Source organism: Ailuropoda melanoleuca, unplaced genomic scaffold (assembly GCF_002007445.2).
Source record: "Ailuropoda melanoleuca isolate Jingjing unplaced genomic scaffold, ASM200744v2 unplaced-scaffold2024, whole genome shotgun sequence".
Lineage (NCBI taxonomy): Eukaryota > Metazoa > Chordata > Mammalia > Carnivora > Ursidae > Ailuropoda > Ailuropoda melanoleuca.
In genome coordinates, this window is record NW_023189660.1 from 1 (window position 1) to 5,239 (window position 5,239).

The 5,239-nt window shown below is 49.4% G+C and overlaps 1 pseudogene; it reads left to right on the forward strand.

The window, feature by feature from the left end:
- The first annotated feature begins 2,574 nt into the window (after positions 1-2,574).
- Positions 2,575-4,523, forward strand: LOC117797962 (annotated as a pseudogene).
- The last annotated feature ends 716 nt before the right edge of the window (positions 4,524-5,239 follow it).

Here is a 5,239-nt window from a genome sequence, read left to right on the forward strand (position 1 = left end):
AAGGTATCATAATCCACCAGAGCCACTCCTATACTGAAGAGAGCTGAAAACATATGTTCTGAGCGCCTGGGTGGCTCGGTCTGTTCAGCATCAGACTCTTGATTTTGGCTCAGGTCATGACCTCAGGGTTGTGAGATCCAGCCCCACATCAGGCTCTGCACTGAGCGTGGAGCATGCTTAAGATTCTTTCCCATAGAGCCACTCTGGAAAACAATACAGAGGTTCCTCAAAAAGTTAAAAGTAGACCTACCCTACAACGCAGCAATTGCACTACTAGGTATTTACCCAGAGGATACAAATATACTGATCTGAAGGAGCACCTGCACCCCAATATTTAAAGCAGCAATGTCCACAATAGCCAAACTATGGAGAGAGCCCAGGTGTCCACCAACAAATGAATGCATAAAGATGTGTTACAGGGTGCTTGGGTGGCTCAGTCAGTTAGGTGTCTGCCTTCAGTTCAGGTCATGATCCCAGGGTCCGGGGAAGGGATGAAGCCCCACATCAGGCTCCCTGCNCAGCAGGGAGTCTGCCTCTCCTTCTCCCTCTGCCCCTCCCTCCACTCGTTTTCTCACTCTCTTTTAAATAAACACATGAAATCTTCAGAAAATAAAATTTAAAAAAATATGTGGTGTAGATATGCAATGGAATGTTATTCAGTTGTGAAAGAAAAGGAAGTTTCACCATTTGCAATGATGTGGACGGAACCAGAGGTATTAGGCTAAGTGAAATGAGTCAATCACAGAAAGACAATTCTATGATTTCACTCATATGTGGAATTTAAGAAACAAAACAGAAGATCATAGAGGAAGGAAAGGAAAAATAAAATAACATGAAATCAGAGAGGGAGACAAACCAAAGAAACTTTTAACTATAGGAAGCAAACCAAACGTTGCATGAGGGGAGGTCAGTGGGCGGATGGGGTAACTGGCGATGGGCATTAAGGAGGGTACTTGATGGAATGAGCACTGGGTGTTGTATGCAACTGATGAATCACTAAACTCTGCCTCTGAAACTAATATTACACTATATGTTCATTAATTGATAAACTATAAATATAAATTTATAAAATAAATAAAATAGAATTTAAAAATAAAAATAAATGAAGATTCTTCTTTACCCTCTCTCTCAGCCTCTCCCCGCCCCCCGCACTCATACTCTCTCTCTCAAAGAAAAAGGAAAGTATATGTCCACACAAAAATTTGTACATATTCATGGCAGCATAACTCATACGATCCAAAAAGTGGAAAAAACCAACATGTCTATCCATTGACAAATGGTTAAACCCAAGTGGTATGTCCATAAAGTGGAATACTGTTCAGTAATAAAAAGGAATGAGATAGCGATACATGGTACAGCATGTATCCACCTCTGCAGTGAAGATGAAGAGACCGTGAGGTTTGATGATACTGAGGAGAAAAGGATATGGAGGCAGCAAATGTCCCAGGCCCTGGCGGAGTTCCATCATTGCAGGAGAGTAAACATACGGCAGACTACAGCCATGATAGATGCTACACACTCCAAATCATGAAAAAGAGTCTCGCATTTATGAATGGAGAAAAAGGAATTCAGATATGGAGGGGAAGGAAAAAGAAATGAGGAAGAGGGGGATGTTGTTGATTTCATGGGTAGTAGCCAGCCAGAATGCCTTGGAATACACTCAACAGACTCTATGAAATGGTCAATGTACATCTCATCCAATTTCTATCTGTAAGCAAACACCTAGAGTGTTTAGAGTTACAGATGTGTTTATATAGTTACAGATGTATTAAAAGAAAAATCTCCAGTCAAGAACCTAACTTTCCTGTATAGGAAGAGTAAAGTAAGAAGAGCAAACTAGGGGCGCCTGGGTAGCGCAGTCATTAGGCATCTGTCCTTGGCTTAGGGCGTGATCCGGGCGATCCGGGATCAAGTTCCACATCGGGCTCCCCCGCTGGGAGCTTGCTTCTTCCTCTCCCACTCTCCCTGCTTGTGTTCCCTCTCTCGCTGGCTGTCCATCTCTGTCAAAGAAATAAATAAAAAATCTTAAAAAAATAAAAAGAGCAAACTAAAGTTAAAAGAAGCAATACGGGGGAGAAAACAAGCATAAGGAAGGAAATAACAGAGTAAACATAAATGAAATAGTATAAACCAAGAGAGATGAGCAAACAAAACCAAAAGTCGGTTCTTGTAAAAATCAACAAAAATGACAAACCTTTCACTAGACTGACCCAGAAGGAAGAGAGAGAACATTAAAATGATTAAATTTTGGAATGGGAGCATTACTACCCACCTTACAAAAATAGAAAGGATTATAAGGGAATGCTATGAACAGCCAGCAAAGTAGGTCACCTATAGGAAATGGACATGTTTCTAAGAAGACACAAACTACCAAACCTGACTCAAGTCGAAACAGATAATCTGAGCAGACCTGTACCAAACGAAAAGATCAAGTGAGCAATAAAAAGAGTATAACCCAGGCCTGGAGCTCCCCGGCCATCGGCCTCACCTGACCCTCAGCACCATGGCTGTGGTGGCGGCGGTGGGGACAGCCTGGCTCTCATGGGCCCAGGGCGCTAGGCCGGCCTCCCACAGGCGGTGGCGCCAGTGGGCAGCCAGGGCGCAGGTGGCGGGTCCCCACAGGGCAGCTGGGCCACGGCGCGCCTGGAGGGCCGGGAGGTGTTGGAGTACCTGAGGAAGACGCGCTGGGTGACCAGCTGGCACAACTCCTTGCAGGCCTTGGTTGACGTGAGCACCTGCCCTTGAGCTTCATCTCGCGGGTCACCTGGAGATCTTCACGCCCTCCCTCCCCCCAGCCCCACTCGGCAGTGGCTGTGGCGGAGGCGGCCATGGCTGGGCGCCCAGAGCGTTCCAGGCCAGCCCAGGCCCAGCACCAGCAGCGACTTCTACCTGTGCTGCCCTGGTGAGAATGGATGTTTGCCCTGTTGGTGGACGCTGTGTTCCAGAGGCGCAGGACACCACCAGACAACGGCCGTGCGTGGGCACCTCCAGCTTCCCGAGCACAAATCTCAGGATCCCGTTCACTGCCCCGTCCAGTGAGAAGATGGAGCAGTAGGAGGCTCCCGGGTCCCGGGTGAAGCCTCTGCAGACCCACATCTCAGCCCTGACTGTCCACATTCCAAATGCCATGGCCCCCTTCCTTGGTGGCCATGGCCACTCAGTGCTGCCAACTCCTGCCCATCCAGCCCCCGGGAGCAGGGTGATACCAGCTGACCTCAAGTGAATGGCCGACACCTGACAGCCAGAAAATGAAAAGGAGGCTTCTGGTGGAGACAGCCCCAAGGAGGATTCAAAGCCACCTTATTCCTATGCAGAATTCATAGGACAGAAAACTACGATGGCTCCTGAGAAGCAACTTACCCTAAATGGTATTTATACTCACATCACTAACAATTATCCATACTACAAGAGAGCGGACAAGAGCTGGCCGAAACCAATTCGCCACAATCTCTCTCTGAATCCTTATTTCATCATAGTACCACGTTCCCAGGAAGAACCAGGCAAAAGGGCTCATTCCGAGGACAGATCCTGCCTCTGAAAGCAAATTCATAGAGCAGGCTTTTAGGAAAAGACGGTCCAAGGGCATGCCTAGCTTTAGAAACCCTCCGGGACCCCTCTTCTCCAGAAGTGGCCCAGCCTCTCCCAATCACGCTGGAGTGCTGTCTGCACTTGCCAGTGGTGCCCAGACCCCCAAGAACCTGTCAAGGGAAGTTTTACCAGCCCCCCTGGAGCCTGAGACCCGTGCCTCACAGCCCAAACTGGCCATCATACAGGAGGCATGGTTTGCCCAGGGTGCACCAGGCTCTCCTTTCTCTCGTAAGCCCATTTTAATGGCTGGGCAGTGGCAGCTGCCACCGACGATAGATCAATCCCATCACCTACACGGTCGCTGCTCCCATGACCACCTCGACCTCCCAGCAGCCTGTAGTGCAGATGGCGCACGGCCCCCACCAGATCCCCGCAGTGCCTGTCACTAGCATGGCAGGCCTGGCCCCGGGAAGCATGTACACTGTCGCCATCCAGGCTCTGGTCACTCAGGCGGCCGTGCTGGCCCCTCCTACGGCAGAGCCGCAAGACAATGGAGATCACAAAGAAGTAAAAGTGAATGTGGAACCTATTCCTGCTATTACCCATGCCACAGCGGGCTCTGCCGGCTGGATCATTCAGGAGCCACAGACCACCCCTGTCCACACGGTCACAACAGTGCAGCAGGCACCTCTAGGTCAACACCAGCAACCAACAAAAACGGTCTCCCGAAATGGACTCGCCTCATGCCAATCCCTGCCACTGGCGGTAACCAGGTGAACAATGTGGTGAGTCCTCTGGACACGATGGCAACACATGCATCAGTGTCAACCTCCCTGCCCACAAAGCACCAGAATGGCGACAATACGGAACAGCAGGAGCTGAAGCAGGTCCAGAAGGAAGACGGCGGTCACAACATCATCATCACCCTGCGTGCAGCAGCCGGCAGGGAGAAAGGCGTCCAAAACCAGCGACTGGGACAGCTTTTCTTACTTTAATATTCAACTCCGTGGTGCCAAAAGGAGACACCACCTCCCACCGACACTGGGAGCACGTGGTCTCGGTGGGTAGAGGGTCCTGCCATTGGACTTCACCTCAGCACTGAAAACACACAACTGAGGTGGCCTCAAAACTCCTAAAAGACAGAAGTCGCACCTGAACAAAACCTCAGACAACAAAACCTCATTCGGCAGTGTCTCCCCACCCCCAGCTCAGCTTGTCACTCCACAGCAAGATGCTGGGACAGACAGGGACAGTCCCCACCACCCTCCCAGGACCATTGGGGCTGGCACGGGTAGCTGAGACAGTAGTTCGTGGTTCACACATGCAATTAGAATATTTTGAGGTGTACTTTCTTTACAAAAGAACGGGGTCTTTGACATTTCAGATCGCTCCATTTCTACCCTGGAGATTTTGGAATCACGCAGGACCTTCCCTATTGATTTCATTTGGGGAAAAAACAATGTAGTTCTGTTTTTGTTGTTTGTTCTCAGCCATGGAATGATTTCCTTTTGTCTGCCCTGTTAACGTTCAGATGGAGCTACATGATGACATCTGCAGGTTTTCTGTGTTAGATGCATCTAGGATGGACAGACAGACTGGACAGATGGACCCGCACGCTGGGCCCCATGTTAACCATGACCGAAAGAACTGCTGGACTCGGGAAGCTGCTCTTAACTGGGTCTCTTTCCTGCTACATTTTGTTGGTTGTTCC